This window comes from Anomaloglossus baeobatrachus, chromosome 1, assembly GCF_048569485.1.
Source record: "Anomaloglossus baeobatrachus isolate aAnoBae1 chromosome 1, aAnoBae1.hap1, whole genome shotgun sequence".
In the NCBI taxonomy this organism is placed as follows: Eukaryota; Metazoa; Chordata; class Amphibia; order Anura; family Aromobatidae; genus Anomaloglossus; species Anomaloglossus baeobatrachus.
In genome coordinates, this window is record NC_134353.1 from 212,571,493 (window position 1) to 212,584,780 (window position 13,288).

General features: G+C 44.9%; 1 protein-coding gene across 2 annotated transcripts in view; it reads left to right on the forward strand.

The window, feature by feature from the left end:
* The window catches only part of PRMT9 (protein arginine methyltransferase 9), a 56,502-nt gene that overhangs the window by 10,174 nt on the left and 33,040 nt on the right, over positions 1-13,288 (forward strand). The window lies entirely within an intron of this gene.

Sequence of the window (13,288 nt, forward strand, 5' to 3'; positions counted from 1 at the left end):
CACATAAAGTAATGGGGCTGTATTCTCTATATAAGTAGTATCTGACAGAGCCTGTAAGGCCGAGCACAGTGCACATGTGACTGTGTATTAAAGGGTTTTTTTTCCACAAAGTTTTTTTTTTTTTTTATAACTGAATGTTTTATTAAGTTTTTAGAACAGATACAAAAAAAATACATGCATGCATGGATATGTCTCACAAGCTTGTTAATAACTGTAAACCAGAAATCCGTATCCATATTATCCACTAATACACTGAAAACAGGGAATATGACAAGACGAACAATACAATACTAGACAGGAAAACATAAGGGAGGGGGGATGGATTGGGGAGGGTGAGCATATCAAGCTTCCATCAATGCCGTACTTCACTGTTATTCTTTGTTGGCCCAATAAGTATCCCAAAGTGACCAAACACTCTCAAAAAGATCTACCGTGTTATTTGACAAGGCAGATAAATACTCCATCCTTCTCACATCTTGGATCCGAGATTGGAGATCTGTAAGTGAGGGTGGATGGGCCAACCTCCAGTTACGGGCAATTAGACATCTAGCTGCTGTGGTCATGTGTAATAGTAACCGCTTCACTCTTTTCCCCAGCTGAGCAAGTGGTATATTTAATAAATAGAATTTAGGATCCAGGGGAATCTGAAGGTTAGTTACTTTATAAATAAGAGATTGCACCAACCTCCAGAAACACTGGATATTGGGGCATACCCAGAATATGTGCGGTATGTCTCCTCCTGTGGCTCCACACCTCCAACAATTGTCAGGTATAGCTGGGTTTAGTTTATGTAGTAGTGATGGGGTGTGATACCAATACATAAGTAATTTATACTGATTTTCCTTATAGACATAGCATGAAGATGTCTTAGAGGCCGTATCCCAGATCCGCTTCCACATACACAAGGGAATGGACTCACCAAGGAAATCTTCCCATTTCCTCATATATGTATGCTTTGGCTTGTCTTCTGGGCACGGAGCCATTAAAATACGATATATATTGGAGATGAGGCCTTTAGTAGAGGCCCCAGCTCTACACAATCTCTCAAAAAGTGTAGGGGTGGAGACTTCTAGGGAGGTAAAAAGGGAGTGCATCAGGTGTCTAACTTGTAAATACCGATATTGGGAATTGCCTGGGAGATTAAATTTATCAGCTATGGTGGCGTATGAGAGAAGGACTCTGGAGTGTGCGTCTACTATGTCAGCAAAGCAAAAGAGTTTCCTGTCAAACCACGTTTTAGTCGCTGTACCCTGCATACCTTCCGTCATTCTGGGATTAAAAAGAAAAGAAGTCAATGGAGAGTGTTCAGATTTAAGTGGAAACTTCTTGACACAACAGTCCCATATCCTCTTCGTGAAGGCTATAGGGCCCAGGGTATGTGGGTCAGGCTTATTAGATGAGGTGCCCCAAAGGTAGGAGTTAGGGTGTATTGGGGCTAGCCATAACTTCTCTATTTCCATCCATCTAGAGAAGGCACTGCGATTAGACCATGCAGGGATGTGACGTAAGTGTGCTGCCCAATAGTACCTAGTAATATCAGGGACTCCCAGGCCTCCTCTCAGTTTACTGTCAAATAATGTTGTTTTCTTGATTCTATGTCTCTTATGGGCCCAAACAAATTGAAGTATACTAGACTGAATGTTGCGCAATTCTTTGTATGGTACACACACCGGAAGGGTCTCAAACAGGTAAAGGAGCTTTGGCAGAACAGACATTTTGACTGCAGAGATTCTTCCAAACAGAGACAATGGGAGCTTATTCCAATTGAGCAGGAGCCTTTTTATCTCAGTAAATAAACTAGGATAGTTCTGCTGGTACAAGAGCTTATACTTAGATGTTAATTGTATCCCAAGGTATGTCAAGGATATGTTTTTCCATTTATAGTTGTAGTTTCCCTGTAAGGAGGAGACCCGCACCTGTGGAATATTAAGAGGCAGAGCTTCCGTTTTGTTCTGATTGACCTTATACCCTGACAACCTTCCAAATTGTAGTAACAAGGAATGCAAATTCGGGAGGGTGATATGTGGTTGGGACAAGATCAATAGGACATCATCCGCATATAGAGATAGCTTAAATTCCTTATCTCGTACCATTACTCCATGTATATTAGGGTCATTGCGAATAGCAGCAGCCAATGGTTCAATACACATGACAAAGAGAAGGGGGGACAAAGGGCATCCCTGACGAGTGCCGTTGTGTATTTGAAAGGGTTGAGATGTGGCATAAGGAAGCTTGACCGAAGCTGAGGGGCATTAATATAGACTTTTCAGGGCAGTAATAAATGGACCTGAAATTCCAAATTGATGCAATGTTTCGAACATGAATGGCCACCCCAGACGGTCAAACGCCTTCTCCGCATCCAAACTAAGAAGGAGTGCTTCACTCTCTGTCTTATTAACAACCTCTACTAAGTCAATGATCTTCCTGGTATTGTCCCCTCCCTGTCTACATGGGACAAAACCCACCTGGTCTTTATGTATTAGGTGAGGAAGTAGAACTGAAAGGCGTAGAGCTAGTAGTTTAGTGAAGATTTTCAAATCAGCATTAAGGAGTGCTATGGGCCTATAGTTGGCACATTCCATAGCATCCTTCCCAGGTTTGGGTATAAGCGTAATATATGAATATAACATACTTGTGGGTATAGGGGAGCCCGTGAGGAAGCTATTAAATAATTTAACTAAATAGGGGGTAAGTCGATCCGCAAATGCCTTGTAGTAGAAGTATGTCAGGCCGTCTGGACCCGGTGATTTTCCATTAGGAAGTAATTTAAGCACCTCTCCTACCTCTTCACACGTGATTTCTTTATTCAGTGTGTTTACAGTATTCTTAGTAAGGGTAGGCAGCTTACACTGCTCAAGAAAGGAGTGGATTAGCTCCCTCTGTTTTCCTGGGTCTGTAGGAAGGGTGCTGGGCAAAGAATACAATCTTGACAAATAATCCTGAAAAATCTTTGCAACTTTAGTGGGGTCATATAACGTATTCCCTCCCGAATCTCTCAAGGCATAAACGGATGAGTTCCCCCTCTCCTCCCTAAGTTGGCGGGCTAAAAGAGAGTGAGATTTATTTCCTTTGTCATAGTATTTATGCCTGCTATAGAGTAGTAATTTTTCTGTTATATTGACCTCTAGGTCCTTCAGTTGGGCACGAGTCTTTACTATACCTCTAAGGGTACGTATTGATGGGTTAAGGGTCATCCTATTTTCTAAGTCTCTGAGACTTTTAAGGAGCTGATCTCTCTGATATAGTCTATCTTTTTTGATGCGGGAGCTTAAAGCTATGCATTGCCCTCTAAAGACGGCCTTATGAGCTTCCCAAACAGTAGAAAAATTAGGCACTGACCCCTCATTGTTCTCAAAGTATTCCATCAATCCTGCTTCCAGTTTGTCTCTGTAGGAAGTTCTCTTGAGAAGGGACTCATTGAGCCTCCAGTGGCAGACTCTTGTACGTTGGGTTGTCTGATCTAGGGTGAGAGTCATTGGCGCGTGGTCTGACCACGTTATTGCACCAATATCTACTTTGCTCGTCCATCTAAGGGCCTGAATGTTGCCAAAGAAGAAATCGATCCTGGTGTGTGTACCATGAGGGGGAGAGTAGAAGGTAAAGGTTTTTTCTGAGGGATGTTTAACTCGCCACAAATCAAATAAGGCAAACCTGCGGATCAGTCTTCGAAAGGCAGCTGTCAATTTACGTTGAGACGGGCTCGACAATTGATTGTTAATGGTCAACCTGTCTAAAGAGTCAGAGAAAATAGTGTTAAAATCTCCACCCACTATCCACACTGAGGGGGGAAGGCGTGTTAATTTGAGGAATACCCGGTTCAAAAAAAGGATCTGGGAGGTGTTAGGGGCATAAATGTTACACAAAAGGATTGGAACTTCCTTATATGTCCCTTGTAGGATAAGGTATCTACCCTGTGGGTCTGCCAGGGAGGTAGTAACTTGAATGGGACAGGTCCTTGATATCAAGATCGCCACACCGGCTTTTTTCCTTTCCTGAGAGGCTAAAAAAATCGTAGGGTAAAGGTGTTTGGCGAAATTGCAGTTCCCGTTGAGATTCAAGTGCGTTTCCTGCAAGAAAACCACATCAGCTCGCTGGGTCCGCATCTCACCTAATGCCATTCGCCTCTTAATGTTTGAGTTTAAACCCTTAACATTTAGTGTTAAAATTTTAACCATATTTTAAGTTATAGTGGTATAAAGCAAAATTAGCATTACATACAAAGGCTAACCGGGTATTGCCCATCTCAAACTTGCCTGACGGCCCATGATGGATGGCTCTCAATGGGGTACAAAAGATTCCCTCACCACAATCAGGGTAAACACATAAGGAATGGTAAAAGACAATGACAAAACGCATAACATATAAAGCATAACATTTACATGTCATAAATGTTACCGGTGAGGAGTGAAGCCGCAGGCAAAAGCCTTCACCTCCGCTTCCGTCCTCCCCGGTCAGGGTCAAAGAAGAAAAAATTGGCATAATTTAAAACTTTACCAATATCTAAACCCTAACCTCCTATACCAACTCTTCCGTAGGAGGAACCAGGGTAACTCTAACCCTTAAAGGGAGTTTGTAGCTATGGACACACTGCTATCACAGTCAGTGTCTAAAGCTAGATTCTAAACATCTAAGAGAGGGGAGCATTCGGTTCTCACCGCCCTAGTAGCAAACCAATGCAAATGATATGAGGAATCGTAACCAGATATATCAATATCAGAAAAGAAAAAAGAAAGTGAACAACTAGTTATGAAAGAAAAGACCAACCAAAGTCCTTATAATAAATCAGGGAGGGCACGAAGCCACCCCCCAAGGGGGGGACTACAGCCTGAAACCAGAGACTCAAACTCAAGGCTCCTGTTCCTAGAAGAAAGAAAAAATAAAATTGTCGTCTCAGGTCGGAGCCGGTCGTGCCTTAGGCCGTGATGAGGGAGAACCCCCCTTAGAGTCCACTTGTTGCCAGATCGGACGGGGTGGATTGGATGGCATCTCTAATTCCCAGTCTACCAGGGAGGGCGAAGGGATTCCCAGGTCAGTGCAGAAGGCTGGGAGGTCCTGAGTAGAGCGTAGCACAGCCGTACGACCATCTTTTGAGGCTATGAGGGCAAACGGGAACCCCCAGCGGTATCGGATGCCCTTATCTTTTAGGGATGCAAGTAGTGGCTGCAGATGTCTCCTTTTCTGTAAGGTGATCCAAGATAGATCAGGGAATAATTGGATCCGAGTACCTTTATATTCAATTCCCTCCGAAGTGCGGGCTTTGGCCATGATAGACTCTTTTAGTTGGAAGTCATGGACACAGCAAATAATGTCACGAGAGTAATTTTGAGGCCCCCTGGGGCGTAATGCTCTATGTGCTCTGTCCAATTTTATCCTTTGAGTTGTAGGGCGCTCCAGTACAGTGTTGAATATGGTTTCAAGTATGGCATGGACGTCTTCATTACCTGTAGCCTCAGGGACGCCTCTCACTCGGATATTATTACGGCGCCCTCTGTTGTCTAGGTCCTCCAGATGTTTGTTAGTTTCACTCAGAGCCCGAGCATAAGAGGTCACGTTCTTTTGTAATTTGATGATGTACTGTCTAGTGTTATCGTGATCCCTTTCCACTGAGTCCACTCTATCTGCTAGTAGCCCAACATCTTGGCGGATTGAGTTAATCTCTGACTTACAGGTTTCTTTTACTTCCGAGATCAGGGATCTGAAGTCTTCCTTGGTAGGAAGGAGATCCAGGTACTTTTTTAATTTTCTGTGGTCAAAATGGTGTTCCATGTCTCCCGGCTCAGATTCTGATGGGGAGTCGCGTGACCCTCCTCCGTCTTCCTGTTGAGACACCAAAGCAGACAGCGAAGGCGTAGAGTCTAGGTCCATATCCACGGAACCCGACCGTGTAGTTTTATTTTTCGCTTGATTGCTTTTATGGGTTGATTGTTGTCGTGACTTTGGTGGCATGGGGTCACTCACAGCACAGTCTCTTTTAGTAAGAAACTTATCTAGAGGGGTCACAAACGACTGCCCCCCTTTCAATCTATATGACCAGCTTGGACCTCTTCTCCTCCTCACCCCAGCCAGATCGTCACCTGGTCTGTACAATATATTATGTCGCCTTTCAATATTGTTTAAAGATGCAAGACCGTTAAAGTTATAGTTGTTCACTTATGTCCTCTATCTGGGCGGTAAGACAAGCCCCCCTCTACTCAGACATTTATACAGGGGTGTACATCTCTTTCATGGCTCCGTTCCAAGAAAATCTCTTTGCAGCAAGCTATTATTCCAATGTCCACAAGATGGCAGCAGAGTACAGTGCAGAAAGTGAGGGATTTTTCTATATAGAGAAAAGGCGGGCTCTGAAAAGACAATTCTGCAGCACTGCCCTGAATTTTCTTCCTTCTCCCTTCTTTACTTATATCATGGAAGAGGGAACCGTAGCACCCCTCTCCCTGTACTGCCACAGGATCAGACTTGAGTCAGGGGTTAACTCTTCAGATGTTATAAGAGCACTGGATGTTATCAGATCTCAGGGCTTACTTTCTTCTCTGGAGGTCTTAGCTTTCCCTCTTCCCCCTCCCCTCCAGGGAAACCAGCCTCAGACTCCTCCACACCCGTGTGTCACCCCTGTGCTTCTTATCAGAGCAATGCTACTCGTGTTGCGGGGGTGAGGGTTAATTTACAGCCCTAGTGGGTAATGGTGCTCTAGTGCGTAGCACTGGCTTTAGAGCCAGGGGGTGTATGCGTCCTAGGACCAGCCAGTTACCCGGCTGGTTGTCGCCCCTATGCACGGGGGATTTCCACTCACCAGCCTCCCCTCTCTTGCCGTTCGCCTGTCACTTCACTGCCTGCCACTTCACTGCCTGCCTCCAGCCGGCTCTCTCTCAGGCCCGACAGTCACCAGGCGGCTCCCCCTCCCTGTGTCCGGCTCGTGCTCCACTCCACTCCAGCGTCTCTCCCTCCACCAGGCTCCTGGTCTCAGCGTCTGCAGCGTGGTCCCAGGCCTCCCTTGAGAATGTTGTCTGCTGGGATTCAGGTAGGGTCCTGTCCCACAATACTCGTCTCCTGGGGTCCGCTGGCTCTCAGGGACGGTATATGGAGGCTTCAGATGGATCTAAGTCGGGCAGGGGCTCAGATGTCTCTGGATGTCTCAGAGCTCTGTCAGATATATCCTCCTGCATCGGCGGCCATTTTGGACTCCACAAAGTATATTTTAAAGTACATTTTTAATCAATAGGCATTGGAATATTAAGGATTTCCACAATTGGATGTAGTTAAAAAAAAAAAAAAATCTGTGCTGAGAATCTTATATATGTGTCCCTGCTATGTACTGTGTAATGGCCGTGTCTGACCATACAGAGACATGGTCTGATCATACCACATCTCCTGGGCAGGGGAGGAAGTAAAAGTATAGAGACATTACAGCATGGGATCACAGCTGATTCTTTTTCTGAGGTAAAATATTTCCCTGCGTGTTTTTTAAAACAAACGTTTTACTTGGAAAGAATAATGGATGATCCTGTGCTGTCCGGTCTTTATACTGCTTTGCATTCTCTCCCTGCCCAGGAGCTGTGGTATGATCAGACCTCGTCCCTGTATGGTCAGACACGGCCTTTACACAGCACATAGCAGGGACACATATATAACATCTCAGCACAGAAAGAAACATATATTATTTTTTTTTTTTTTAAATCGCATCTAATTGCGGTATTTATTATTGTTCTAAGATCTGTTGATTAAAATGTACTTTAACCCCTTAGGGATGAAGGCAATTTTTTACTTAATGCCCAGGCCAAATTTTCGAATTCTGACCAGTGTATAACTCTGGAACGCTTCAGCAGATCCCGGTGATTCTGACATTGTTTTTTGTGATATATTGTACTTCATGATCGTGGTAAATTTAGGACAATATATTTTGCTTTTATTTGTGAAAAATTCTGAAATTTGATGAAAAATTTAGAAAATGTCACAATTTTCAAACTTTTTTAATTTTTATGCCTTTTAAACCAGAGTTATGCCACACAAAATAGTTAATAAATTATATTTCCCACTTGTCTACTTTTCATCAGCACAATTTTTTTAAACATTTTTGGGGTTAGGAAGTTAGAAGGGGTCAAAGTTCATCAGCAGTGTCTCATTTTTTTCAACAAAATTTACAAAACCATTTTTTTAGGAACCACATCACATTTGAAATGGCTGAGAGGCCTAGGTCACAGAAAATACTCAAAAGTGACACCATTCTAAACACTGCACCTCTCAAAACCACATCTAAGAAGTTTAACCCCTCAGTTGCTTCACAGGAACTAAAGCAATGTGGAATAAAACAAAACCCCAAAAATTATAATTTTACCTGAAAATCTTGCTCTAGCGCCAATTTTATTCCCTTTTAGATGAAATAACACAACAAAATGGACCCCAAAATTTGTTCTCCAGTTTCTTCTGAGCGCGGTGATACCCCACATGTGGTCAGAAAACTCTGTTTGGACAGATGGGAGGGCTCGGAACTGAAGGAGCAATATTTGAATTTTGGTAAGGAAATTTGTCTGAAAAAGATTGCAGGTACCATGTTGCATTTGTGGCGCTCCTAATGTACCTAAACAGTAGAAACCCCCCACAAGTAACCTTATTTTGCAAACCAGACCCCTCAAGGAATTTATCTAGATGTTTGGTCAGCACCTTGAAAATAAAAATAAATTTTTACCAGATAATTGTTACTTCAACCAGATAGCTTTTGTTCCACAAGGGTATCCGGATAAAATGCACCGTTCAATTTATTCTGCAATTTCTCCTGAGTTTGCCGATACCTCATATGTGGTGGAAATAAACTGTTTGGGCGCACGGCAGGGCTCGGTAGGGAAGGAGCGCCATTTGACTGTAAAATTGGTTGGAATAATTAGCGGACACCATGTTGCATTTGGAGACGCCCTGAGGTGCCTAAACAGTGGAGCTCCCCCAAAAGTGACCCCATTCTGCTAACTAGACCCCTCAAGGCTTTTATTCAGGGTTATAGTGAGCATTTTGAACCCACATGTACTTCACAAAAATGTTTTCTTATCACCAAATTTCTTACTTTTTCAAGAGGCAGCATCAAAAAGTAGACCCCACAGTTTATCCAATTCCTTATGAGCGCAGGGATACCCCACATGTGGCTAAAAATCTCTGTTTCGACAAACTGGAGGGCACAGAACGGAAGGAGCACCATGTGAATTTTGGAAAAGTTAAAATAAATTGTTGGCACTATGTCGCATTTGCAGGGACCCTAAAGTACCTATACAGCAGAAACCCTCCACAAGTGATCCCATTTTGGAAACTAGACCCCTCAAGAATTTTATTCATGGATATAGTGAGCATTTTGAACCCACAGGTACTTCACAAAAAATGTTGCTGTAGTGCCAAATTTCTCACTTTTAGGCTATGTGCCCACGACCTGGCGACACTCTGTCTAGGACGCAATACCAGCCCTCCTGTGGAGATGTAAGTGTTGTCCACAAGAGAACGCAGCTGCCGATGCCCACGATCAGGGTTCGGGCAGCGGCAGACTTTGCCTGTGTTTTCCCCATGCAGAACACTCTTGTCTCTGCAGCATAAATTGTTATGCTGCGGCTCAGGATGCCACGCGCACGTCAGTTTATGCTACAGAAAAAAACAAGCACAGTGGGCATGAGATTTACAAAAATACTTTCGATGTGCTTGTACTGCACAGCACAGCGTTTTGGACGCAGCGAAAACACTCTGCTTCCAAAATGCTGCAAACCCTGATTGTGTGCGGGCAGCCTAAAAATCTAGGATGGATGGATAGACAGACAAAGGTAAAACACATACATAATGTTCCACCCACCCCTACATAGTCTGACCTGGCACCTTTAGTGGTCATGTGGAACTAAAAGGTGTTTAGGCTTCTATTTAGCCAAAAAATAAATAAACTAAAACAAAAAAAAAACATGGGATCCCCCTCATTTTTGATAGCCAACATTGTAAAGCAGACGGCTGCAGACCACAGCTGACAGCTTTACCTTGGCTGGTAATCCAAAACAGAGCTGTGTTGTGTTTTTTTTTTTTTTTAATAATAATAATAATAATAATAATAATAATTATTATTAATTATTATTATTTCTTCTATATAAATAAAAAATAATGTGGGGCCCCCAAATTGATTATCAGCCAAGGTAAAGTGGACAACTGGGGTCTGGTATTCTCAGGGTGGGACTTCCATGGTTATTTGGCCCTTCCCAGCCTAAAACTAGCAGGCCACAGCCGTCCCAGAAGTGGCGCATCCATTAGATTCACTAATCCTGGCGCTTCGCTCCGGCTCATTCCGTTGCCTTGATGCAGTGGCAAACGATGTAATAAATGGGGTTGATATCAGAGATTGTAGTGTCACCTGGCATCAAGCCCTGGGGTTGTGATGCCATGGCGTCTTTCAGATACCCAATATCACTAATCCAGTCAGTAATAAAAAAAAAAAAAGACACATTTTTGATTTGAAAAAAAACTCTCCCTAATACATTCCCTCTTTCACCAATTTATTGAAAAGAAAAAAATTCCGGTCCACCGGAATCTATTTTGGAGGTCCCACGACTACTCTGGACCTTCCGGAATATGGGGGGCACTCTCAGGGAATGTATTCCCCATTTTCTGGAAGTGCAGGCACTCTATGTGAGCATTGACTGACCTGTCAATACTGCATTCACACTGCCAGGGTCCAACCGAGTACAGTGTGAGCTGCATGAATCTCAGTGTGGCAGCTTGAAGGGAGGCAGCTAAGAGCCACACTCTGCGCATGTGGCCAACATCTTTCAGAGGAGGGAGAGGGACCAGTGCAGTAGCAGATACCGGGAGTATCTGGGCATGGCAGGGGGGGACTTGGCTGGACCTGGGGAGAACTTTTCTGTCGAATCTGACATGTCACATGAGACAGAAATCAGAGGAAGAGGATGAAAGCAGCGTGTGTGCCACTGGTGCGCTCTGCCATTTTAATGTTGGGAGGGGGACTGGGGGGCACTTTGGCCACATCGGGGGGAGGAGGAGATTTATCTCCCATCTGACATGTTTGATCAATGATTTTTTACCGGCACCACCATTTACTGTAACGTGATCATATTTCTTTTACTTTATACCCATGATCACGGGACCGGAAGAAATGGCCAGAATTGTGATCTCCAGGGTCTCGGCTACCCCCGGTAGCTGAAACCCTGGAGATTTTCTGACGCTAGGAGGCGCTATACACTTCTTTTTTTTTTTTTTTCTCTTACCGCCGTTTTAAAATAACTACCCTTTCCTGCCGCCTTTTTAATCCGTACGGCCGTCGTATGGGGTTAAAATTTAACTTTGATTGTGGGAAAACTCCTTTAAGGAGAGGCAAGGGCTCCATGCTGTTATGGTGGCTCACTGGTTAACACTGTTGCTTTGCAGCGCTGGGGTCTTGGATTCAAATCACACCAAGGACAACATCTGCAATGAGTTTATATATTCTCCCTGTGTTTGTGTGGGTTTCTCCCGGGTTCTCTGGGTTCCTACCCCATCCCAGAGACATACTCATAGAGAGGTCTCAAACACGCGTCCCATGGGCCGCTTCGTGCGGCCCCCGAGCCCGTGCCCCTGTTGCGGCAGGTGCAGGGGACGCCCGCAGCCACTGTCTGCGCTTTATGTCAGATTCTTATTTTGCCGCCGCTGTGCGCTCAGAGTCCAGCGCTCTGTGCACAACTATTCCTCCAATGGAAACTGCCTGACCTTCGTTGCTTACCTCTGATTGGCGAACGGCTACGGTTGCATTGGAAACACTGTGCACAGAGAGCTTGACTCTGCGCGCGCAGCGCCGGCAAAACAATCATCTGACATAAATTGCTGACTGGTGCTGCGGCCCCTGCACCAGCCGCAATAGTCAACGGAGACACGGGCCTGCAGACAGCAAGAAGCAGAGATGAGGCAGCCGAGGGAATGCGGGACAGGTGAGAAGAATGGTGTTTTGTTTGTTTTTGTTTTGTTTTTTTGTGTGTGTATGTGAAGGACGGCACATTAGCCCCTTAGCGACCTATGACGTACTGGGTACGTCATGACTCCCTGGTACTTAAGGACCCAAGACGTATCCAGTACGTCATGGCAAAATCGCGGACACGGTGGCTGCGATCGCTTTGCAAATACTGTACCTTAGATTCTGGGAAGCGGGCCTCTGCCTGACCTCCGGAGGGGTGGTGTCTCCACTCCCCGGACCTATGGAAGCTGTGATTGGCTGAGCGGCGTTCGTCAGCCAATCACAGCCACTATAATGTTTCAGCCATTGACAATGGCTGAAACATTGAAATCCAGCCATGATCAGTGCAGCTATAGCTCTGATCATTGGCTGGAGCTGGGTGACCTCTGTTTCACCCACCCCCAGCTCTGATTGGAGAGACCGGCCTTGTGACCGATCTCTCCAATCCTTGTGTATCTGGGGCCAGAGACCGCTCCCCTCAGCTTCACTCTGGCGTCTGTGGAAGCTGAGGAGAGCGATCGGTAAGTTATAGCGCCACTGCCCCCTTTCAGTCGCCGGTGCTGCCGCCACTGCCCCCCCCCCATTACTGCAGGATGGGCACATTACTATGGAATTGGGGATAAGGCTGGGGACATTACTATAGGATTGGGACATTAGGATGGGGACATTACAAGGATGGGCACAATACTATTGGATGGGCATATTACTATAGGATGGGGACAAGGTGGGTACATTACTATAGGATGGGGACAAGGCTGGGGACATTACTAAAGAATGGGGACATTACAAGGATGGCCACAATACTATTGGATGGGGACATTAATATAGAATGGGGACAAGGCTGGGGACATTACTATAGGATAGGGACCAGGTGGGCACATTACTATAGGATGGGGACTAGGATGGGCACAGTACTACAGGATAGGGACGTTACTACAAGGGGACAAGGATGATAAACATTACTATAGGATAGGGATAAGGCCTGGGACATTACTATAGGATAGGGACATTACTGTAGGATGGGGACAAGGATAGGCACATTACTTTTGGTTGTGGACATTACTACAGGATGAGGACAAGGTGGGCACATTACTATAGGATGGGGACAAGGTTGGCACATTACTATAGGATGGGCACATTACTATAGAATGGGGACAGTACTATAGGATAGGGACATTGCTACAAGGGGACAAGGATGGGGATCATTACTATAAGATTGGGACAAGGATGGACACATTACTACAGGATGGGCATATTACGATAAGATGGGGACAAGGCTGGGGATATTACTACCAGATGGGGACAAGGATGGGGAACATTACTATAGGATGGGGA